Genomic DNA, 10,769 nt, shown 5'->3' with positions numbered 1-10,769 from the left:
TTCACACCCTACAACCCCTAAAATGTGTATGTTGCTACGTTAATTGTTTTCAAAATTTTTAAAATAAACAGTTAATGACCTCTTTATTGACACTTTGACAAAAACATTTGTACTGTAACACTTGAATGTCTTCAACAACTTTTTTTTTTCTTTTTTTTTTTCTTCTAGAACCCAGATTTGACAGCACTGCACACCCATCTCGGGCCTTCCTGTTTCATTTTGCGATTACCCCACATACTTCTACTACTAACCCGCTTTGTAAGTTCTAAAAAAAAAAAAAAAAAATACACCTTAAACAAACACTTAATTGTGGGAAAATGTAATGTGTATTTGCTCTTATATTACTGAGATACTTCTATAAGATTATTGTTGATTATATACCTCGTTCACCCAAAAAAGAAAACTATGCCATTTAATCTCCCTCATGTCATTCCAAAATGAACAAAAGTCATTGGTGAGTAAATGATAACAAATTTAAATTTTTGGTGAACCAGGCAGGACAGATAACACTGACAAATAACCATCACATTGCCCTACTTAATATTTTATTTGTTTGTTTTATGCAGGTGTCTGATGTTGATGCAGTCTGGACACTAATATGTGTTGGATTGCTGACCATCATTGAAGATGATGTCTTTCTCCAAATCCTCTCTGCCTTGACCCTGTGTCTTCTGCCATCATTGTTCAGGGTACACTGCAAAGAACAGTCTGTAGAATCTACATCAACTGTTTGCTTCTGGAATGTCATTTGCTACATTTGGATTACTGCTACATTTGGATTGACCTAATACCATGAAAAACACTTAGAGATTCATTCAAAGTGTGGTGCTTTACTTGGGACAAAACAAAACCCTGAAACTAAAGTGACTTTTTGAACTTTAATTATATAAATCATTGGCAACGTGTGCAGCCTACCCAGTGCCATACTTAAACTCATCCTCCTACTGCTACCTCCACTTCTTACACTAAGCATACCCTAAATCAGATTGTTGTTGGTTTGTATCAGATTGTTGTTGGTTTGTGTAATACATTACCTTTAACTTTGAATTGTCACTGCCTTGAATTTATGTGTCATATGAATGGAACATTGTTTTCATTAATTTGTAATGGATTTTTGAAGCACTTAAGTTACTAGACTAGTTAAATTACTACTATTACTACTTAAATTAATAGTTAGTAATTTAAGTGCTTAGTTGCATTTACTTGAACAGAAATCTAATTTATTGCTAAAACCATGCAAACCGATAGCTTTAAATAAACCAAGTAAGCATTACTCTAGCACCAGAGTAACGCTTACTTGATTTATTTAAGGCAATCGGTTTGCATGGTTTTAGCAAGTAAATTAAATTTCTGTTCAAGTAAATACAACTAAGTGATTCTGAGTTACCAGAACTTGCGTGTAAGTTTGCAACACTAAATAAACATTTGTAAGTACAAAATACTGTTCTTATTTCACTTTACTTGTTTTTTTCAAGGCAGTCAGTTTGCATGCTTTTTTTAAGTAAGGTTTACTAATTAGAATTTACAGTGTAACAAACCAAAAGGTATTTTATGTTTTTACAACTGATTTGAACATTTCTTTGATTCTGGTCTGGGTATTTAAGTGAAGTGGCATTATAGTCATTTGGGATTCTGTAACCAGATAACCCCCACCCTGTGTGTAAGTCTCTAGAGCTCTGCACCCAAATCTTTCACATGCCACTGTGTCTCTAGGCTGTTAGGTATGCATCTCTTAGATTCATCTTTGAGCAATTGATGTTATGTACTTATCTAAATTGGAACTGAACCTTATTCTGAAATAGATTTTCATTGTTGTCATTGGCATGATACATTTCTACTGGACAAATAAACTAATTTGATTTGTATGGGAAATTACTAAGTAAACTACACTTTTTATCTAAAGCAAGCAGTAAGTGGCAGATTTTAAAGGTCAAACTATACATCATCTGGCGAAAATCAGACTGGTGAGTTTTTGATCATGAGATCCGCACAGGCCACACAAGACTCAAATGTGACTTTGGGTCCATGATGAACGAATAATTGAAAGTATGGGATACTCAAAATAATAAAATACTATGAAATAAAATACTCACTTGCAGTGATGGTCATTAATAGTGACTTTGAGGTCTCTAGGACCAACTCTATAGTGCCACTAGTGCAACTTTTTAACCCTTTGCTCTAATAAAAATGAAATGAAATTTAGTTAATCTGATGACACTCTTCATGCTGGTTGTCACGAATCTGGTCGGTGTCCCGCTGTCCGCCCACCACCAGATGTCACTTTCACCCCATCATTACACTCTGACTCCTGTACCACTCCCCGGACTACCCCAGCTAACAAATTTTTGTTCTGGGAACGTTTTGCTAACGTTCTGTTTTGGTTGTGGGAACGTTATTTGGAATGTTCCAAAAACGTGGAAATGTCCAGTTTGTTTAACGTTACTATAACGTTATTTAATGGTTAGCATAACGTTCCTACAACGTTCTTGCAACCTAAATTTCATTAAAAATATAACGTTCTATGAACGTTTATTTGGAACATTCCAAGAACGTTAAAATGTCCAGTTTGCTTAACGTTACTAGAACGTTATTTTATGGTTAGCATAACGTTCCTACAATGTTCTTGCAACCTAAATTTCATTAAAAATATAACGTTCTATGAACGTTTATTTGGAACATTCCAAGAACAATAAAATGTCCAGTTTGCTTAACGTTACTAGAACGTTATTTTATTGTGAGCATAACATTCCTACAACATTACCCACATTTTACTAAAAATACAAAGTTCTAAAAACAATTATTTGGAACTTTACAAAGTATAGTTTAATAAAATGTTATTTTAAGATTAGCAGTGTTGCAACATCATCTTTCAACATCATTATTACAACATTCCAGATACAAGCACATTGCAGGCATTTCAGGTATTTTAATTAATAAAGATGCACACTTTCAAAAAAAAATAAAAAACTCATTAACAGATTAAACAGATTAGTGAAAATTGCCTATCATGTAAAAAAGTTTTACATTTAGTTTAATATTCATGACAAGGACAACTTCACAGGTAAACGTAAACTATCATATTAACATTTAATCAGTGAGAACTTCTGAATTGTGTGTGGGTGCTGAAAAACTATCACTGCGGGAACTGTGGTCCATGGCCTGTCTCTTCACACTCCATCTGTAAAGTAAACAGATTGGCTGATGTTACAAATTGTGTTATTACAAAATGCTTATGAAGTCATTAGTGTGGCTATGCAAAACCATTTATTAGGATCTGTGCTGCAAGTTCTACAAAAATGTAATCACTCAAAAGTCAAATCCAGTTTACAAAAAAAGTTATACAATAGGACGGTTCAAGAAAACACTGTAAAAGAGTACACCCCAAAATGAAAACTCAGAAAATAAGGTAAATGCTGTCAAAATGCTGTAGATGCCAAACTCATTTGACTTGGCATACACTACTTTTAAAGACAACAGCAGCATTAAGAAAAACGTCTTCTGAAGCATCATCAGATTACAAAAAATATAAGCATTCAAATAATACATTTTCATCACATCATTTTTAAAAAATATTTTAGGTAATCCTTAATCAGGGGTGGGGAATGCTGGAGGGCCACTCTCCAATCCTAATCAAACACACCTAAAAAAAAGCTAATCAAGGTCTTCAGAATTACTAGGGCTACAGTCAGGTGAGGTGTAGTCTCAGCCTCAGACGTCACGCCCACGGAACGTTGGCTAAACGTCTGATGCATATGGTACACTTAACTGGAAACACTTCAGGAATGTCGAAGTCGTCATCTGATTGGTTGAATTTTATCGGATTTCCGGGGGACGCGAGTGTCGCGTTTATTTTCGGTCCGCCGGGAAACAAAGCGCAGACGTGTGATTGCAGAAGAAAAACTGTCGTGTTTACATGAGTGACAATGAGCATTTATCAAGATCAGCTAAACGTAGGATTCTCAAAAGTATGCGAGGTTCACGGCATAGACTCTTTAAGAGATGTCCAGGAGTTTTGTTTGAGGCACTTAGTGGAGACAAAAAGAGATATTTTAGCCTGTTTGCCGACGGGATTTGGGAAAAGTATTTTTTTCCAAGCCCGGCCGACCCTTTGCCAGCATTTAGAATTTTTTTTTTTTAGATAATTTTTTTTAATTTGTTAGTTTTAGATGCTTTGAAGGTCTCTGAACAAAGTCTGCATACGTTTCCTACTGATTTACTCGGTGTTTTGATCAGATGTGGTAATGCAGACGCCATTGTTGTTATACGTGCACGAACAGATCAATGACTTACTGCTTGTTTTCTTTAGCCGGCAATGTCTGCTAGGATACTTGCCAAGATGGGAATTTTGACAAATATTTGTGTGAATTTGTCCATTCAAACACAATAAAAGAGCTTAGTATGTGCGCGTGTTCTGAGGTGCGGGTTTGCGCGCTTCCGATGAGCACACACACAGATCTCCTCACTTCTCACTGCGCACAAGTTTGCGTCTTATGGCTCTTATATGTTGAAACTGGCAAAGCTTAAATGAGTTTAGTTGAAATCAAGATAGCAATGTGTGCTGTTCAGGTCTCACCTGCACACGAGCACTATAAGCATCGGCGAGATGACGGAATAAATGACTGCTCATATTCCAGCATACGGCACTCGCATTGAACAAGAATGGTTTGTCCACGTTTTTTTATTTAATCGCTGTTGTTGTAACGTATTGGTAAGCCAGAATGCGCATCCATCAACAGAAACACACATTAGCCGAACCCTGTTTGTTTTACGTGTTGTTATATAAAACATATTACTGATGCGTTGTCAGATTAAAGTTGAACCGCAGTCCTGGTGCGCACCGAACCGTGGGAGGAGAACGGGACGGTTCGGGTTTTTACAGAGAACTGTTGCACCCCTATTGGTTTCTGTGAACTTGTAGCATGATCGTGAAAATGAAACGAAACAGTGTATAATTGTCATGCAGTTTTTTTTCCTTTAGAATTGATAATGTGTTATTTAAACAAAACAATTTGTGTAGAACCATTTATTTTATTACTTTTGTCATGATTCTGGGTTTTGACTCACCCTTGACTCACGATGGGGAGCATACTTCAAGATGAACTCTTCTAACACCTTAACTGGCACTTTTGGATGCATCTTTTGGCAAGCCTCTAGAAAGGAAGTTTGGCATAATTTAAGAAACATGTAAGTAACAAGCATTTTTTTTTTTTTTTTTAATTAACTTTCCTTTACAAAGTCTTGGTTTAGTAAAATCTTATAAAAACTATAACCACAAATAAGTAAAAAATATAATACATTAAAACTGTTCTTATGAATACTCAAGAGATGATATAACATATTATAAGGTTTTTTATAATGCATTATGCATTCATTATAATGCCTTAAGAATACCATCATAATGTATTATAAATACGGGATTCATAGAAAGTGTTACCGAAATATTTCTTAAAAGAATAGGTGATGCTTGGTCTGAGTAATGTCTTTGTGTTAATTCTGTCAGTTAAAAATGTAATACTTACGAATGATCATGCCGCAATGTCCAGCTCTTCCCCCATTCCTTCCTTTAATGCTGTATTGACACCAAACACTGTTTGTTCCAACTGTTCGCAACACCATCCGGATGGCATCTCCAGGTGTTTTGCCTCCAAGGAGGCTTAGGTGATAAACCTACAAAAATATAATATAATGTATATACAGTGGTGGCCAAATTATTAGAACGCAAGTATTTTCAGCAGCTAAAAAAAAATTGGTTTTAAGTCAGTTATTTCTATTTTTTGCTGCAGTGTGTCAGTTGGAAATATCAGTTTACATTAGTAATTGTAATAGTCCAGTGAGTCTGACAACAGTCAGTGCTCCACACAAAGATCTGATCTCATCATCATTGGGTCTGTCTGGAATGACTAGAGAAACAAAAACTGAGACAGACTAAATCCAGAAGAACTGGATTCTAAAGAATCCTACCTGCAAAGCTACCTGAAAAACTAAGCACAAGTGCACCTAGGGCAAAAGCTGCTTTAAAATCAAAGGATAGTCACACCAAATGTTAATTAAATTTAGTTAATAGAAGTTCAATGATAAAGAAGATCTATTTATGGCATTATTTTTGACAGCATCCTCATTTTACAGCATTTTCACACAAGTGTCTAAAACTTTTAACAGTACTGTAGCTCCGCAGGTAGGTCTCTTGAAGCATCTTAAAGACGTTGCCACAGATCTTCTGGATTTATTCTGTCTCGTTCTGTTTCTTCATGTCATTCCAGACAGACTGGATGATGATGAGATCAGATCTGTGTAGAGCAAACAAAAATCTCATTGGATTATTACAATTAATGGCAAAATGAATGGAAATGTAAACTGATATTTCAAGCTGACACAGATAGAAATAACTGATTTAAAACCATCATCTGGTTTCATCTGGTTAAAATACAACTATTCTAGTAATATATAATAAGTTTTAAGTAATAGAATTGGTGACTGCAGGATACTTTAACATTTAGACAGAAGCAGGATTATTATGCTGCTGTCACTAAAGCCTAAAGCACAGATAACTGACAAACTTTGGTTTTCAACAACTGTTTAGGTAAGACAAACCCGACTTAATTTACATGACTGCACTATTAATGAGCATTTTGACACAATTTTGAGTGTATTTGATATTAAAATGGAATAGCTAAACCACAAAAGAGAAAACATTTTGTTTGCACGCTTTAAGGCTTGTGTCATGCAAGTCCTGCTCCTAATTATATTAAGGCATGCATATATTTTCAAAATCAACTGAACTTACCGTTAACCGACCAAACTGCCGCGAAGGACCCTCTCAGGAAAGCATGGCGTCCACAACCAGTTTTAATGTTAGGACGACACTACAGATGGATTTTGGGCGGGAACATTAGAAATCGATTGGAACATACAAAATAATAATTTGCAAGATTAAAAGATGCCTTAGAATTAATTATATATATATATATATATATATATATATATATATATATATATATTTTTTTTTTTTTTTTTTTTTTTTACCTCAAAACAATCACTCAGTATTACACCAATTTACTGTAAATACTATAGCAAAAATAATCGGTGAGATATACATTTTATGGTGACTAAATATTCTATTTTAAATAATGGTAATTAAACGAAGCTAACACTTAACATTAAATATGAAAATAAAACACTGGCTCTTACCGTTTCTTGTGATGTGTGTGTTCAAAGTTGTTTTGTGCGTCCGCGAATAACGACGATCAAATGCTGACTTTCATCACAATTTAAATACACACAATAAACCGACTCTGGTTGCACAGACACAGACATCATTCAAGAATCACCCCATAACTGATTGAACCGCGAATGAATGACCCTCACAAAATGGCGACCAGTTACAGACTTGTTTTGTGCTCATCATACGTGTCCGTAAAGGCGAATAAGTACCGCCTTCTAAATGAAAGAGCCAGTCGTTGGTTAGTAAACTCATCACGTCACTGCAGCGACCGTTAGAAGCTCCGGTTCCTATAGAAACAGGCAGTGTTTGAAAACTCGTGCTCATGACTGCGCATGTGTATTGGATGGTCTAGCATTAAAAAGCTTTTTTAAATGTATTTGAACATAAGAAATAAATCTTATAAGACTGTTGTTGTCAGATTTAATGTGTTTTCGAATATGAAATTTAATCGAAAGCTTAATGAACAGTTTTGCAGAATTTGATGTTTCCTTATTCAGAGAGATAGGAGCTGCGCTTGCATGCCTGGGAGGTGTCGAGTGAAATGACTTGTCTTAAAGGGACTATGATCAAATGCATAAACTTTCTCGCGGCATTGCACAGTAATATAACAGGACAGTGATGATAATGATTTCTGTACAATTTTTATTATTATAATGAGTGGTCATTTTAATATTATATTCTTTAAATTAATATAAAATCAAGACTTTCATTTATTTATGTTATGTTATGTTATGCTATGTTATGTGCATGTACACGTTTAAACTGCAGTTAAATTCTTTATGCAGTTAAAAAAAGTTAAATTAATAACTTATTTCAGTGTGGTTTCATTTGTTACTGTTGTGCCATTTGAAAAAAAAAAGGAGATTGTGATAAAATGTCACCTGAATTTTAAATAAATGAAAAACATCTTAATTTTTTGTATTATAGAATAACTGATCAAAATCACAAGCAAGACTGTTGTTTATAATGAGCACAATTAATAATTATGTATAGTGAATGTCACAGGCTATGACATTTACCATATATAATTCTTAAATATATTTTACAATTTGGCCTATATTAATAATATTACAGGAACATTCTAAGAATGTTCTGCTAAAAATGTTTTCTCTCAACATTATGAGAACATTCATTAAGTACAAGTAACGTCCCAAAGACGTTTCAAGAACGTTGTTGTAAGAACGTTTTCTCTCAACATTAGGAGAACGTTCATTAAGTATAGATAACGTCCCAAAGACGTTTCAAGAACGTTGTTGTAAGAACGTTTTCTATCAACATTATAAGAACATTCATTAATTACTAATAACGTCCTAAAGACGTTCCAAGAACGTTGTTGTAAGAACGTTTTCTATCAACATTATAAGAACATTCATTAATTACTAATAACGTCCTAAAAATGTTCCAAGAACGTTGTTCTGAGAACGTTTTCTCTCAATGTTACAAGAACGTTAACAATGTTATAAGAACGTTCCAAAAACATTATTTTAATAACGTTTCGTACTAACATTTACACAACTTTTAAAGAACGTTGGTGAATGTTCTGGGAACGTTCCCTGTTAGCTGGGACATCTCCCGCCATGCATCACGTTGATTGCGTCTATTCATGTGACCAATCAGCAGCTCTATAAAAACCCTGGACTTTCCCCATGCAAACCACGGAGTATTGAGTTGTTATTGTTGTATTTCCATTGTTAGCATTTCCTAGTTTCTAGTTCCAAGTTCTTTGTTCTCTCGCCTGGCTTCCCCGTTTTTCGACTGTTCGCCGCCTGCCTTTACGGACTATTTTTCGTTATTGGATTATTCTCTACGTTTTGCCTGCGATATACCTGTCTGCTCCTGTTTTGACCCTGCCTGTACGACCATGTCTTTGTCTCGTCCCAATAAAAGCTCGCAAGTGGATCCGCTCGCCTCTCGTCATTCACTCCGCGTTACACTGGTGAAATTTAACAGCTTACATTAACACTCCAGCCATTACAGAAGTGGCCATTTTGAAAAGTACAGTGTTGTATTTTTTTTGCTACTCCTTCAAATTTTGTGAAAATCTTATAAAAATTGGCAGAGGTGATCTTTGGGCCGAGTCACACAGAAAAGACTGAGCAAAATTTTATGACCTACAAGAATTATGATGTTGTAAACTTAATGATGTTCACCCAAAATTGGTTCAAAGGCTGTATCTCAGCTAAACTTTGATCAATCAAAACGAAACTTGGTAGGATTGGTAGGCTTCATCTGAGGTTCCATGCCAAATTTGGCAACAGTGCCACCTATGGGTCATGACATAATTTTTTTTTAATTTTTTTGCTAATAACTTTTTTGAACAATAGATTCTTTGGGTCACTACTCATCCTACAAATTGTGTCCAAATTTTCTCCAAAATCTGATCAGATGATCTTTGGACTTTTGGACAGAAACGACTGAACAGATTTCTGATTTTTGCTACAGTTCATGAGAAATACCTATCCAAATTTGACCATGCCTGTGTTTGTTGACGTATGCTACTTCGCTTAGCATGCCAACCATTCTTTCTAATGTGGCTCTTAGGTTAACCATAAGCTATGTTCGCATTAACCCTCTGATGGGCGGGGGTGGTGGGCTATTTATACACAAGTGAGCACAAATACAATCACACACCTTCCCACCGCATACTCGAACGCAATTATAAACATGTATATCTATCCTTGACACGATCGTGGGCAGCAAGTTGATTTTGTGCTTACTAGCTTGATCTAATATTTGATTTTTTTAAAAACTGTTGTAGATTTAAGTAGCAAATAATGATCACTAAAATGAATGCATACGTATTGAGGCAAAGGTCTCTCTCTCTCTCTCTTTTTTTTTTTTTTTTTCAGTTATTTAGAGTAAAAAGTGCCCCTGCTGTTGGAGCTAAAAGGCACAATAATAACATAATAATTAACAGGTGGCTGACTTTTACATTTGTTGACATGACATTGTTAGATTCAGATGGTAAATATCATATATTATGGGTGTCCATCTTAGAGATCAGCATGTTTAGAATGAAACCATCATATTTAAAAACATGATATTAATCATATCATATAATTAAATACAACTTTACTACTGTAAATCTATATTAAATTATTATGGGATCTCCTTCAGTGCTTTCAGAATCTTTACGTGTTTTTTTTTTTTTTTTTTTTTTTTTTTAATTTTTAATTTTAATGACATTGTATTTATTGAACAATTTTTTTATTATTATTTTCAAAATAAGCAGATAGCAAATAAGCAGGAAAATAGTACAAACTTTGCTAAAGTCATTGTTTTGAACAAGTATTGACTTAGACATTATTAAAAAAAACAACATTTCTATAGCTAAAACATTTATATCAATATACTGTGTGCCTTTTGCCCCATGCTGGTGATTTTTAAAACAAAATAAACGACTTGTATGATCTATTTTCACACAAAATCTGTTCAATACAAATGTACGGCATAGTGATAAGCACATTTTTTCATAAGGTGTGCCTTTATCCCCATTGTACCCTATTGTATTTTATTTTCTCTTGTGTATTATCATTATTTGTATTAT

General features: G+C 34.5%; 1 long non-coding RNA gene across 3 annotated transcripts; it reads right to left on the bottom strand.

Annotated features, from left to right (window-relative positions):
* Window positions 1-2,699: 2,699 nt before the first annotated feature.
* On the bottom strand, window positions 2,700-7,955 carry LOC127176744 (uncharacterized). 3 transcript variants are annotated; one of them, XR_007829146.1, is made up of 6 exons: window positions 7,189-7,955; window positions 6,785-6,863; window positions 5,810-6,287; window positions 5,520-5,667; window positions 5,065-5,150; window positions 2,700-3,178 (listed from the first exon to the last, which is right to left on the bottom strand). It is a non-coding gene; the product is annotated as an uncharacterized LOC127176744 (long non-coding RNA). The 3 variants fall into 3 exon arrangements; XR_007829144.1 differs by having other exon boundaries at window positions 6,163-6,287; window positions 7,189-7,945; XR_007829145.1 differs by lacking the exon at window positions 5,810-6,287 and having other exon boundaries at window positions 7,189-7,943.
* Window positions 7,956-10,769: the final 2,814 nt, after the last annotated feature.

This window comes from Labeo rohita, chromosome 15 (genome assembly GCF_022985175.1).
Source record: "Labeo rohita strain BAU-BD-2019 chromosome 15, IGBB_LRoh.1.0, whole genome shotgun sequence".
Classification (NCBI taxonomy): domain Eukaryota; kingdom Metazoa; phylum Chordata; class Actinopteri; order Cypriniformes; family Cyprinidae; genus Labeo; species Labeo rohita.
This window is presented reverse-complemented; position numbering and strand designations above follow the sequence as displayed.